The sequence below is a fragment of the Podarcis filfolensis genome (assembly GCF_964270895.1).
Source record: "Podarcis filfolensis genome assembly, chromosome: 12".
Taxonomy (NCBI): domain Eukaryota; kingdom Metazoa; phylum Chordata; class Lepidosauria; order Squamata; family Lacertidae; genus Podarcis; species Podarcis filfolensis.
Window position 1 is genome coordinate 17,854,091 of NC_139614.1, and position 15,351 is coordinate 17,869,441.

The window sequence follows — 15,351 nt, forward strand, 5'->3', positions numbered from 1 at the left end:
CAGGAATCTGTCTTATACTGAATCTGACCACTGACCCACTTATCTCAGTATTATCCACATTGATGAGCAGCAACTCTCCAAGGTTTACTGCAAGGTTTCTGAACACCAGTTGCTAGAAACCACAGGAGGGGGAGAGTCCTCTTGTGCTTGGGTCCTGTTTAAGAGTTTCCCACAAGCCTCTGGGTGGCTACTGTGAGAGCAGGATGCTAGACTAAATGGGCCATTGATCTGATCCAGTGGTTAATCTTATGTTCTTATTATGTAGGGTTTTAAACACCAAGTCTCTCCCAGCCCTACCTGGAGATATCAACAATTGAGTCTGGCACCTTTTGCAAGCAAAGCTTGTGCTCTACAACTGAGGCATGATCCTTCACTTGAATGGTGAAAAAACTCACCAGGCCTAGCAGCTTCAGTCGCCATATTCATTATCCCATTGCCTCTGGCTCCCACCCAGTGATGTAGTGTACCGCAGGGGCAGAGTTCAGAAGCACTTAGAAGAATGATAGTGGTGACAATCACCTGACATGACACTTCACTTGGCAGCCCAGGTAATAATGTTATATATATATATATATATATATATATATATATATATATATATATATATGTTTAAATGAGGCCAGCTTCAGGGCTTGTGGGTCTGACAGACGTCATCATACAAGGTGACCAAAGCAGTTTTTCTGCCAAAACTGGGCCTAACAATTTTCTCCCAAAGCGCAGTGAAGGAGGGTATGCCAGTAAGTACGGATAAGGCTTGGAACAACTAAACCTCTAGACCACTGGAAGGAAAACCAAGATGGTTGGCAAACTAAACGACTGAAATATACAGGATAAACTAGTTAACGTAGAATGCAAGACTCAAAGAGGACTTTGAATAATAAAAAAGGGGTAAAGGTTAAATGCCCATTTTTAAAGCTTTGTGTATAGACTTTTACGTCAGTATAACTTTTAAAAACTCACTTGTATTAAGATGAACAGGGTCTAAAACAAATTATTATTAAGGTTATAAGGATGTGTGTGAACAAAAAATTAAACAATGAAACCAAGAGGGGAGCGGAGGAAAGTCAAGCAAAAATTATGGTTTAAAATCTTTGCTTATGATGGTTTTTTCTTTTGTTTTGTTTTTTTTAATCTTTTTTCTCTCTTTTTCTTTTTCTTTATATATTGTTGTTTTTATGTTTATTTTTAATGTATTTTTTTGGAAAATTAATAAATCATCATAAAAAAGGAAGGAAAACCAAGATGGCAACCAGAAATTGCACAACACTGGTGTGCCCCCCACTTTGGGTTTGGTTTTTTGTTTGTTTGTTTGTTTGTTTTTAAGGGATCCCAGAGCAGTAGTAAGCTATGGACCTTTCTCTAGCCCTGAGGCTCCAGAATCTTCTGCAATATAATAGGTGCTGATGCTGGATCTGAACTGAAGGAAGGCCCTAATTATTTGGAGCATTTTTGTTCCCTTTTGTGCATGAAACAGCTGCAGTGGAGTCAGTGGAATTTACAAAGCTAAAAGAGAGGTGGAATGAAACTGGCAGTCACAAAGGGAGGATGGGAAGGAAGCAAAGAGAAAAGCAGAATGATGGTCCGAAATTCTTGGAGATCCATTCTTTCTGGGTCCTGTTGTCCCAGGATCAGAGGCTACTGCCTGTGAACAATACTCCCACCCAAACCAGCCTCATTTGTGACATGATTTATTTCCTTCTTTGGTGATTTTTTTTTTAACTGCTGAGATTTATATTGTCTTATCTATTTAACAATGTTTTTAAATTATTGTTAATACTGCTAACGTGGTCATTTTAATGTGCACTGTGTTAATTATTCAGCAGTAATTTACAACAACAATTATCTTCTGTTTTTGAATAAAAGACATCCATAAAAGCTCTTTCTCTGTCTTTCTCTGTGTGTATCTCGCAAACACATGACAATACATTAATTGGTCATTACGCCACACTGATATATTTAGTTTAATTGAGCCACAGTATGGAGGAAAACTTGGAAATGAAGTAAGTAATCTACTTAAGAATATCATCTCATGTTGGCAGGACACCAGACCTTAATTGACATAAAAGCTCTCATGTCTTTTGGTCAGCTACTATGGTACCAAATAATTTACGGTAGTCTTCTTGCCTACTTTTCACAGCATTGGGCCACAATGCTGATGCTTTTTGAGCAAATGATTGCCAAATACTCTTTCACTTATTAGGACCAAATTCTGTTGATTTTGCAAAGCTAAAAGGCAAAAAAACACACAAAAACCACCAAAACCAAGCAATAAAAAACAAAAAACAATGTTGGAAACTTCTGGACTACAATGTACTCTTGTCATAGTGGAATTAGTAATAGCAGTGCTGCTATCAAAGGCTGCCATGCAATAAAACTCGTGGTTTGCATTTAGATTACATTTGATTTCTCCATGTGGAAAATACATGCTCTAATTTCCTTCTTATGGTACAAGTGATAATACTGAGCACACAATATCCTAGGTGATGACACAAAATGTAAGGTAGGCATGACTTGTTTTATTATAATAATGCTTGCACTTCTGGCTGTGATTTTATGAACCAAATATACCAAAGAAAGTATAAAAAGACAGCAAGAACTAAGAAGCAAGGCAGCAATTGGGGCTGCAAGGTGCAGCTATGGGAATAGCTTGAAAGGACAAATCCTGTACCAAGGTGATTTTGCAAATGTTCAGCTTTAGTGTAATCTGCAAGGAAATGATATACTGAACAGCAAAAGGAAAGAAATACCAATCCTGCTATGCAATTGTTTGTTTGTTTTTATATTTGCCATTTACCTTTGTACAGTAATGCTATCTGTCAATATTAATTTTCAGGTGCGGAAAGGGAATTTATTACTTTGTTTCCGCACTTCTACGCAAGCACTCGGCAAAGCACTCATTTGGATGGTTTATTTTTACAATATGTCTCCAAGAAGCCAGAATGCACATTTAGGTTCTTATTAGCTGTATATAAAAATAAAAAGAGGCACATGCTGTACACCATCTCCATAGGGATATTCTACAACATGGAAATACTGGACAGAGCCATTCACCTTTAACAAGAATAGAAACGAAACAGAATTCTACAATAATAAACAGAACTGGGGGCTCATTATGATGAGAAGCACCACAGCCACGTACACAATGCAATTTTTTTATGTTCTCACATTAACAAATGGTTTTTTATTCACAGTGATTTACTGAATCAAAGAATCAGGCAGTACTAAAGCACCTTGATATAAAACTAATACAAAGAGCTAGTGTGTATCTGAAGAAGTGTGCATGCACACGAAAGCTCATACCAAGAACTAACTTAGTTGGTCTTTAAGGTGCTACTGGAAGGAAAAAAATTTTTGTTTTGTTTTGACTATGGCAGACCAACACGGCTACCTATCTGTAACAAAGAGCTAGTGATATTTTAACTGCGCTAAATTCAGGCGACCTGACCTCAATAATAACAACAATACACCCTGTATTACATGAACGTAATTTGTAAATGAATATAAAATGTTGTTCAACTTAATTAATAAGAATATAGAATCAATTGGTTGTAATACTAATTACTACTAATAGCACAAATTTGCTATTTAAGATCACAGGGTTGTTGTCGTTTTCCATTTCTACAGCCTATTTGCATTTTCTTGCCCATGTCATCTTACAATACTCAAAAAATGATTAAAGCACTGGTGTGGAAAATGGGCACACCATCGTTTGTGTAAGAAGGAACTCATTTTTAAAACAAAAATCTCCACAGGTGTACAAAAACAATGCCGTTTATAATTTGTTGTTTATCTTTGATTTTTTTTTAAAGCATTTTAAAAGAAACGAGGGTAAACATTTCAAGGCCCTCCACCATTTGTTTTGTTTTTTTGGCCTCGCCAAGGACAAAAGTTGCAGTGTCGAATCTTCAAAAAAGAAAAAGAGGGAAAAAACGAAATGCTGGGAAAGAATGAGAACAGTACAAGGTTTCCAGGGAGAGAAAAAATCAACAGCAACCATATTTCCAAGCAACGTCTTTTTGAAGCAACAGTTTCTATACCTGTATGTCCCTGAGAGAGGCAGCGGGGAAGGCTTAACACATTTTAGAGAACGATAACTTTTCAGTAGTCACAATAAATATGTTCACGGGAAAGAATAAAAGGATGCATGCTTGAATAACCCTGAAAAGAAATATGTTTCCAGCTCGCACAGAGGAAGAACTGCTCAAAAGTGTGTTCAGTGGTGACCCCAGCAAATACTAACAGGAACAGAGAGGGATATTGAACTGTACTGTGTGGGTGGTTAACAATATAAGCGAAATCCATATCCATCCACTCGCTAACGTGGCAGTGATAACCTTTCGATAAAACAGCCTTGCCCTGCACTTCTGTTCCGTTCATCAATCCATCTTCGCCCACGCTACTTCTTACCAGCTTGATTCTCATACAAAACCCAGTACCCCTTCCCTGAACTTACAGAACACTTCTCCAACACCCAATAATTTCCATCCTCAAACTCCAGTAGCTCTGCACTTGACTGCAGTCTCACAATATCTTAAGGGCTGTCACATGGAAGAGGGAACGCACTTGTTTTCTCCTGCTCTGTAGGGCAGCATTCAAACCGAGGGCTTCAAGTCACAAGAAAGTAGATCCGGACTAAACATTCAGGAAAAACTTTCTGACAGTAAGAGCTGTTCGGCAGTGGAACAGACTCCCACGAGAGGTGGCAGAGTCTCCTTCCTTGGAGGTTTTTAAGCAGAGGTTGGATGCCCATCTGTCATGGGTGCTATAGCTGAGATTCCTGCATTGCAGGCGGTTGGACTAAATGACTCTTGGGTCCCTTCCAACTCTAAGATTCTATGATTCTATTTCGCTTTCCCCTCCCCAGTGTATGCCTACTAGAATAATGAGTTCAGACTATCCAGTTTGATGAAGAAACATTACAAAAAGTTATGTTTAAAAAATCTCTACAGTAGTCCTAGGGAACTCGAGTGTGACTGGCAGTGTTCAGACAATTATATTTCAGCTAAATAAGGCAAGAAGTTAATAAGGCTCACAGCCAGTTTGATCTTTCCTTCATGCAAACAAGCGATTGAACCAGAAGTCTTCCATTAACTATACAGTGGTACCTCAGGTTACATACGCTTCAGGTTACAGACTCCGCTAACCCAGAAATAGTGCTTCAGGTTAAGAACTTTGCTTCAGGATGAGAACAGAAATCGTGCTCTGGCGGTGCAGCAGCAGCAGGAGGCCCCATTAGCTAAAGTGGTGCTTCAGGTTAAGAACAGTTTCAGGTTAAGTACAGACCTCCGGAACGAATTAAGTACTTAACCTGAGGTAACACTATAGTTGCCTATGTTGTCTGTACAGGGAAACTATGGAAGAAAGCAGGATATTAAGCCATGGTTTGAAGTTGGTTTGTTCTATATAGTGGTTTGTTCCAAAGTTCATAACCATGGTTTCTCAATTTGGATGAAACAGGAAACTAAAGTTAATGAAAAACTTCCTGATTTGTATGTCGGCTCAGGTGAAGGGAGAAGCAAAACAATTGGGACTGACCATCATGCTTGTTCTTATCTCAGTTTTTTAAAGTGAGATATCACGATCTGAATTATGATGAAGAAGATAAAGTTTAGCGGGGCCTTTTAGTTATTAGTCCCCTTCTTTACAGATGCTTCAATACACTGTCAAAAACTTTTTGTTATACAAAAGGAATACTGAGTGAACATGCTGTGGGGGTTGATGCACAAATATGTTCAAATATAGTTATCACACATTACAGGGAACATAGCAGGAACACACACGGCATACAGGCATATATGTTCTCATGACTGAATGCCCTATTGTCAAGAATTTAGGGTCACAGCTTAAAAAGAAGAAAAAAGAAGAGCATAAGGAGATGCCCAGCTTGCAGAATAGACTTTATACTATGGGTGGGCATTTTCCAGCCAAACGAAACCCTTCCCTTCTTAGCAACTTTCCATGGGCCACACACCAGGGGCAGGTGGGGCCAGAGGCAAAATGGGTCAAATAACAAATGTCAAATGTACTTTTTGCAGTGGGCTAGTTTCTCCTCAGGGACGCAGGTGGCGCTGTGGTCTAAACCACTGAGCCTAGGGCTTGCCGATCAGAAGGTCATGGTTCGAATCCCCGCAATGGGTTGAGCTCCCGTTGCTCTGTCCCGTTGCTCAAATATTTTATTGGGAGGGCCAAAGGAACCTAGGAGTTGGTTCCTTTGAAGCTTTGAAGCCTTTCCTGCCTCCACTATTGTCAGGGGGTGGGAAGGAAAAGGAAAATTTACAACAGTGGTTTGCAGGAGGTCACAGCTCAGAGGTAGATGAGGGGGAAAGTTGTGAAATAATGGGAGAGGAGGACCAGGCAGAGCTGGACACATTGTTACTAGAAAGCATTCCAGACCCACCATCTCCCAGAACCCAGCGAGCCTTAAAAGTAGGAGAGCAAAGAGCTCGAAGACAGAGGGCTCGTAGCAGCACCCATAGAATGATGAAGTGGGAGAGGCAGGGGTGGCGGAGATTCACTCGGGATAACGCCATTATCCAAGAGGCTGGAGTCTGTAGCCTCTCTCTGTAAAAATCGAAATAAAAAAGGATGGCAAGAAACTTTTCCTTGGCCTTATAATTTCCCGGGCAACCAGCCGAGAGCCGCTGACAGAACAATGACAGCTATTTGTCCTCATGTTCAAAAAGATGCATTGCCTTTGGCAACAGAGGATACAAACAGCTGTAATAGCTAACAGCCAATGCTAGACCTACCCTCCATGAATTTTCTCCTTTTAAGCCCACCTATATCAGTGGTCATGAGCACATATTGTGGCAGTGAATTCCACATGCCAAGTATGCCTCTTTTTACAACTTCAATAATGCTCCCAGTTCCCAGTATATTTCCTTTAAACTCGAAAGCATATATTTCTGGTATAATACCCAAATGTAATCCCAGCTTATGAAATACACAAGTTTAATGACCTCTGAATGTGATTAATTCCATACATACAACTGGAGGAGGAAGACTATTTAAGAAAAGAAAGACTTAAAACTAATAATAATACCAATCAAAGTTATCTACCAATAAGAACCATGCTTCCTATACACCTTAATCTAATACTACACATCCTAACTAAATTCACCTGGCCTTTTTAAAGATGCAACAGATACTCTCCTTAAGAAAAACACCTCAGTAGGATTTAACTGCATGCCCTGATTCCTGTTGGGTGCACAGGGAATACAGAAAGTGAGCTAAATAAAGTCGAGCAGTCTTGCAATCTGTAAGCATTACATTTTCTCTACGCTACAGCGGAGACTGCATCTTGAATCAAACTAGGAAGTACTTGATTATGAGTTCAAGGCTGCAGAGTATTTATTGTAAAATAAAAACCCTATGTCACCGCTATAGCATCTGTATTCATCAGATACTCACCTCCTTCTATGAAAAGAGAAGCTGCTTGTAAATCCACGGTGGCAAGAAAATTATATTTTTAAAAAATCCTTTGGATGCAAAACACCAAAGAGAGCAGCTGCTGAAAGCACCCAGCCAATGCAGAGAATCTCAGTCTCACAGTAAATCCTGCAAAAATGCATCTCGCTCACTTGTGTGGATCTCTTTATTGCACTTGACAAGGGCTCGCCCAAGGGACAAACTTGTTGTTCCATAAAGATCCCTAAACACAAGAAATTGATAAAACATTTAATCTAGCCCCTGGTATCAAATGTCTTCTTTTGCCATTGATGGCAAGAGGAAAATCTATTTGCCAATTAAATAATGACATTCAAAACCATCCTGTATATTATATCTCTTAATGCAGTTTGGCTGTCCTGGAATGTATCCAAGAAACTAGATATTTTACAACATTAAAGATAATTCAATGCAATTTATATTGAATATGTCGGTGTGTGTGTGTTGTGCTAATCAGCATCGCTTGCATATTATAATTTAAGCAAGAAAATCTGGAGACAAAATGCTATTTAACAATATTGCAATTTGTTGGTTTATCTGCCGCATACTATTTCCTACAGACAGGATGAAATCAGACTGAGTCCGTAGACCCACTGAGATCATAGTAGGTTCCTTGAGCCCATTCTTTCAATGGGTGATACCCACCATTAGTCAAAGGGTAATCACCCACAATCCAGATCTAGATGCACACAAACCTTCTTCTGTAGCTGCCAGAAGAGTAAGATTCTTTTTTAAAAATTCAGTCTGGAGAAGGAATGATCTAATAAACAAAGATGCATACACTATCACTTGCTCATGTGCAAGCTAACTCAACAACTTGTTGCCACTTGCCTCAATTTGGGAAAAACATTGGGGTAGTCCAATATGCATATGGAACTCCCTAGAGGCGATTCAGTACTCAGTTCAAAGTTGGGAAAAGAATATTGAAATATACTCAGAGTCGCGTAGCTCTTTATTGAAGCTCATAAAGACAGTGAATGAATTTTCCCCCAACCCTCTGGCTTTATATACATTATTTACACAATAGGTCCCGTGTGATTGGCTGATTCTGCTTCCCTCCTGGAGTCTAATTGGGCTGCTCCTGCAGGCCAATCAGGTTGTTGCATTCTAGGATCCTCCCTGCCTATTGTTCTAGGATCCAAGCTCAGTGCTTAACAAATATATTCACACAGAAAGATTCCACTTCCATTGCGATCCATACAGCACAGTAGTAGAGCTTTTTAGAATAGATCAAGAACGAGGATTCATTCTTTGGTTTTCTAGGTGTCACTTAACTGCAACTATTATCATCCGTGACTAATTGGGCATTCTGGCTGGGCAGTTAAGAGGCCAGCAAATCTATAGTTGGAGGCCATCCCTGCTTTAGAGTCTTGCAAGATAGCACCTGTACACAAAATTAAGCAACTTTTCATTCTGCCGCCTCTTATCTAGCAAAATGGCTGTGCTAATTCTAAAACACAGAATAACTCTTTGCCTGCTTATCTGTAGGCTTCATTCCGACTACTCTATAGCAAGCAGTTTCAGGACTGGGGGCCGGGGGCCGGGGGCAGAAGCAAATCCATTTGAGATTAAAAGGTCTTTAAAGCACAGTGAATTAAGCATATCAGAGGGCTGAAATGGATCAGTAAGTTCAAGCGCCAAGCAAGCATCTTCCAATGTTCTTTAAGGATGTTCCATGGGCAATGTTCTCAAAACTGCAGACTTCTCTGGGGACAAGATGGGTAACATTAGGAGAACTCCTCAAACTCCTCTCCGAACCTTACAGTCTAATGCTCCTAGTTGCCAAATGTTTTCCCCATCCTAACCAACTATGATAGAGAATAATATGGAAGCCCATCAACAAAAATTGTATAATAATTGATTTTTGATATTCAGCTATTATATTGTGTATGCAACAGCAACCATATTTCATATATATATATATATATATATATATATATATATATATTCTTTGCCATTATAAGATCGTTTACTTTGATCTTCTTGAATGATCCACATAAATGTCAAACCATGTTATTTTCTCATTTTTTTATTCTTCTCCAATAACTGTCAAAGATTCTTAATGTGCTGAAGTATGCATTCATATTCTGCTGCTACGCATGTGTTCATATTTTGTGCAATCGATAAGGCTGCCCTTATAGAATTTAATTACTTTTTGCAGCAACTCTCTTTAGAGAGGCTTTTTCAGCGCTCCATGCCAGCAACAAGGCTGGACCTGTACCCTGTGACATGTCAGCTTAAAAGCATTGTTAGCCCAGGTTAATTGGGTTTTATTTTTTTGTTACCTCGGGGAGCTGTAGTATTAATGTGCCAATTCTAAAGAAATTAATTACCCTCATTTCACAGAACTTTATAATATCCAGAGCTTATCACAAAGGAAATGCTGTTCATTTTTTGTTTCTGTCTTATTAAAAAGTAACCATCACAGTCTACTGAGCTGACTTTTCTAGGGGTGGGGGCATAGGATTCATTTGATCTGCAAAGAAAATGTAGTGGAATGGAGCTGCCTCCTGAAGCAACACTATAACCCAGTGCCCTTCTTTGATTCTAGGACTGCCACTTATAAATCACTAAAAAGGCAAACGTGCACATAGTTTTGCATAAAGTTAGCACATGCTGAATTATACATATAGATGCAGATTTGGAAATGATCGCTGTAATTTAAATAAGAATATAACATATCTCACCACAATGGAGAATACTATAACCAGGTGATCCATGTGATCATAGAATTGTAGAGTTAGAAGGGACCCTGAGGATCATCTAGTCCAACCCCCTGCAATGCAGGAATATGCAGCTGTCCCGTACAGGGACTGTACCTGCAACCTTGGTGTTATCAACACTACGCTCCACCAACTGAGCTATCCATGAGACATCTGCTGTCCAAGTGTTAAGTGCTGGTGGGGAACATCAAGGTCTCTGCTCTCTCCTTAGGTTTCTTTAAACCTTTAAACCAGACTTCAACTCATTAAAACAGATGATCACCCTCTGTAAACTAGGACGTAAGGCCACACTTTCTGCTTTTTTCAAACTCTACCCCTCTCCTAGAGGACTTCCTTTGAAGAACATCAGTATCACTGATGCAGAAGATCTAGAGGCCCTTCCAGACCCCAGATCATTTTTTTGTAATTTGTGATTATTTATGCGTGGCGCTATGGGTTAAACCACAGATCCTAGGACTCGCCGATCAGAAGGTCAGCGGTTCGAATCCCCGCAACGGGGTGAGCTCCCGTTGCTTGGTCCCTGCTCCTGCCAACCTAGCAGTTCGAAAGCACGTCAAAGTACAAGTAGATAAATAGGTACCGCTCCAGCGGGAAGGTAAATGGCGTTTCCGTGCGCTGCTCTGGTTCGCCAGAAGCGGCTTAGTCATGCTGGCCACATGACCCAGAAGCTGTACGCTGGATCCCTCGGCCAATAAAGCGAGATGAGCGCCGCAACCCCAGAGTCGGTCACGACTGGACCTAATGGTCAGGGGTCCCTTTACCTTTACCTATGCTCATGACACAATCGCAACAGTCATACACAACCCCACTTTTAACGCTATTTGTGCCCGCAAAAGTTTGTTTTCAATCAGTGCATGCCCCACAACCTCCTACTGAAATTCCACAACTTCTTATTCTTAAAAAATAATATTTATATCGTTTTCAATGTTACAGATTATCAAAGAACAGTAAAAACAAACAAAAACCATCACCCCACTCCTCCCCAGGAGATGAGATTACAGATTACAGTGAGGCCAGCACCCTTAGAACAACACAATTCCAGTCACTTATCCAAATGAATAAACCAATCCTAGTTTAAAATTACACTAGCCAGAAAATACTGTGGTGTTGAGTGAGGTTCCGCTGTGTCTTCTCTTTAGCTTTATATATAATAAAGGCATACCAATCCATTGTGAATGTGTCCTTTGATTTCAAACCCCACGCAAGCTTCCATTTGCTAGCTATTTTTTCTACCACAGCTAACTGCCACGCTTTCTTATACTATAGACTCCTTTGAGAAGTTTCCAACAATAGATTGCAACTACAAGCCTAGCTGCCTACAAGAACCGACCAATAAGTTGTTTGAAATGAAGGTTTGGCTTATCGCCCAAGGATAGGTTGCGTAAAAGCTAGCTCCAAAGATTTAACAATGTTTTGTCCTTTTATGGCAGGAACTTCCCCAAATACTGACTCCTAAAATGTGGCCCCTTTTTTTAGCTCCCGCCCCCCAATGTGCTGGTGTGACCCTATAGCCATCCTCCAATAAATCTGAGTGTGAGTGAAGTTGATACGAGCCAGTCTGGCTAGTGTTAAGTACCGCATTTGCAGAATTTTAAAAGCAATTTCCTTCAGAGAGGCCGAAACCAATTTGAAGGGATTTTTTCTCCACATGGCATTCTAATCGGCTACATCTACACTTGCTAGCCTGACTCCTACATGTGCCACAGCCATTGGCTATGCCCCTCTCCACCAACCAGACCATACTCCATCCATGTTGCTGCTGCTAAAAACCTTTCTAAAGGAGTAAGTTCCTTCAGAGTTTGTGGGCGGCACTGCGATCTAAACCACTGAGCCCCGTGGTTTAGTCATGCTGGCCACATGACCTGGAAAGCTGCCTGTGGACAAACGCCAGCTCCCTCGGCCTGAAAGCAAGATGAGCGCCGCAACCCCATAGTCGCCTTTGACTGGACTTAACCATCCAGGGGTCCTGTTTGGTAACACTCACAATGGGATACCTAACTCTCCGAGCTGGGTTCTCCGCAAGTCTCTTCAGAGTGGTTCCAACTGTGTGAAGAAATCCTGTAGTTCACACAGTCCGCCCACCGTAACTTTTAAAACCAGAAATGTGGTAGCATGAAGAAAGCATTGCAGAATAGTTAAAGCAGAATAAATCTACCACTAATGCACTATTATTGTGTCAAGGACATGTTGCGGAATACACTCACCATAAAACACCACTCTCGTGAGGCCCTACAACCACCTTGGGGGTATTATAGGTAGTTCACCTGAGCAATCCTTGCAAAAGCTTTCGAGGACCCAGCTGCAAAAATGGCAAAGTAGAATTATTCTCTGTTAGTGTTCCATGTACTGAGCCTTTGTTAACAAGGTTTTATGAAGCAAAGTAATTCACTGTAAAACAAACGTATTTAGTATACTTCTGCATTGGTGATTCATGAGAAAATAAGCCCTGGTTCTTCTTTAGCTCTGCACTAAATTTAGCTTCTAAAGCTGTTTGTTTAGTAAACAAAATGGTCGTTGTTATGCTGTATTATGATTGCTCTTCCTTCCCATGGTTCATGGTTATTTATATGGGATAGGAACCAGACCGCCAGTGACTAAGCTGTATATGAGTGTCTATTCGCTTCTTTTACTTCTCCCCAGTGGGCAAATTTTTCTTATAAAATATTCCTTACAAGTCCACTTTAAATGCAAGGCAACTGCAGGCCGATTCTAAGATTTACAGAGCAAGCGTAAAAATGCTTAAGGTGGAGCACAGCTGTTGCAATGTCACAAACGTATGACATTACTTAGCATTATGGTGAGGTCATTGATGGTAATGAATTCAGATAAATCAGCATGTTATACCGAGGTTGTCAGCCAACCTGGCAGTACTAGGGTAAAGACTTAAGCCCACTGAAAAGCTCTGCGGAGCCAAGAAATCATTTATTTGCTGTTAAAATGGATTGCTAGACTTAGCGCTTAATTAGCAATAGGAAAGCCCAATTCCCACATTTTTTCCACATTCTGGATAACTTTGCTGCTGATTACTTCTGAGACATGCACCTTTGAGGGGCAGCAGATTCTGAAGAAACATCCACTGCTGGTGAAAAACTGCCTTGTGGCAACTTGACCACAATATAAGATGAATATAGGAATGGGGCCTAGGTAGCAGGCCCTTCAAGTGTTCCTATTTTCCAGGGAGAGTCCTGGATTTACAGAAGCTGTCTCAGTTTCTGATTTGATCCTGGAACATCCTGCTTTTCCTTAGCATGTCTCTATTTTCACTGGAGAAATGTTGGAGGGGTATGGAGTTATATGACCCCTGAGCTAAGGAGATAAGTTACTATATAACCTTTAGAAGCCTTCTGAGGGCGGAATTGTACAGGGAATTTTTTTAATGTTTACTGTTCTATTATGTTTTTATATATGTTGGAAGCCGCCCAGAGTGGATGGAGCAACCCAATCAGATGGGTGGGGTATTATTATTATTATTATTATTATTATTATTATATAAGACGTCCCTATTTTCAGCAGAGAAATGTTGAAGAGTACAAGATAGCAGTGTTAGACTTCTCTCTAACATTGACACCATTGCTCATGCAAAATCTTAAGGTGTAGTTCTGGGCAAATCATACGCTTTCAGTCTTAGCGTCCCATTTGTAAGATATGGAATGAATGAAGACACTGAACATCTATTTAAGTGCAGCCAAACACTGCCACACATACAGAAGCTTTAGATTCTTGCTTGTGTGTTTCACAGCTGCCTCAGTACTTCAAGCTTCAAATCTAGCTTGCCAAGTGGGGAGCAGGGGATTGCTGTGAAATAGTCCAAAGGCCCAATACACATTAATCATGCAACTGTCTGGATCACAGCCAGGATTATTGCAGGGGGAAACGGAATGAGGATGAAGGACCAGAAATATAATAAGGAGAAATATTAATTTATTCATAGTAGAGGGTATCCAACATCCCAATCTAGTTTCTGGAGTTTATTCTGATTACTAACTGATCATATTATCAATTTCAAATTAACCATGTAATCAAATGACTTCACAATAATCTAAATAATTTCATTTGTTTGCACTGATATATCGCTAGTTTATCAGAATTGAATATCTGTGCTGTTTTCATTATTATCTATTTTATTTTCTCCACAACAGAAAGCAGTGGTGGTTTAGTTTCTTCTTCTTAATCAATAATAGTATTTTCCATCCCTTTGGGTCCTGATCTCAGATATTATAGTCTTTTACTGAGTTCAAAGCCTTTAAGAAGAGTGAAATCCATTCCAAAAATATGTTGTGATACGTTAGGGATGCATAAAGGTTTTTTTGTGATTTTACAATGAATACATTAGCTTTAACATCTATTCTCCTGATAGGTCCTTCTGAGGTGGTCTCTACGTTCCTTTCACAAACATGGATACAGCCAGTAAGAGACTCTTCACTATGATTAATGGGCTCCCATTGGACATACAGAAAATTTCCCAGCCTGGTTCCCTTGAGAATGCTCCACGACATGGATTTCTAGGCAAAGCTAGATTAAAAGAGGAGGAGCAATAGCTATAGTCCACCTACCCCACAGCCATCAATTATATACAGTGATAAATCAAAGTTTTCAGCCAGAACAAAGACTTGTGTGGCAAACAAACAAGGGTGTTCACAGCAAATTGTTTTGAAGCAGAATATAACTCTTGATAGAGACAATGGGTCTAGGAAAGCCACTGTCAATATTGTGATAATGTGCTGTTGATTTATGAAGAATTAGACACAGTGCATCCAATTACTGCAGAATTAACTGAAACAGAAATCAGCAAAAAAGAAAATCAGGGCCTTGTCGCTTCTCTTTCCCAACACGCCTCCTTTCCACACTGTTAAAAGAAAGCAACTGAAAAGATTTATCTTTCCTTAAATTCTTAGATGCTATGAAGTTTTATTAGGAGCATGAAGAAAATTTCCAAAGGAATTCTTTCATATGTGCACACAACTTTCCTGATCACTGTCTGTTTTCCAAGAAGAATTTATGCAATCGACTCATATTCTACCAAAAAAATGAAACTTGCCTAGTGGTTCACACTCCCAATTTGTTTGTGTTACCATATGGTGATTTTAAGTTTTGTTTAGAATTTACTACTATATATATTTTTTAAAAATGGTAGTGGAGAAAACTCCAGGGATATGAAATGCAAAATAAAGAGAATGAGTGT

At 39.8% G+C, this 15,351-nt stretch overlaps 1 protein-coding gene across 12 annotated transcripts in view; it reads right to left on the reverse strand.

Moving 5' to 3' along the window:
- The window catches only part of RARB (retinoic acid receptor beta), a 341,400-nt gene that overhangs the window by 228,979 nt on the left and 97,070 nt on the right, over positions 1-15,351 (reverse strand). The window contains exon 1 of one of the 12 annotated variants that reach the window (XM_083578118.1): positions 12,374-12,392. The exons of 10 other annotated variants lie outside the window; for them this stretch is intronic. The gene's annotated coding sequence lies outside the window, so the exon portion shown is untranslated. Of the gene's footprint in view, positions 1-395; positions 414-12,373; positions 12,393-15,351 lie in introns of those variants that run through there. One more of the 12 variants, XM_083578119.1, reaches the window with a different exon arrangement.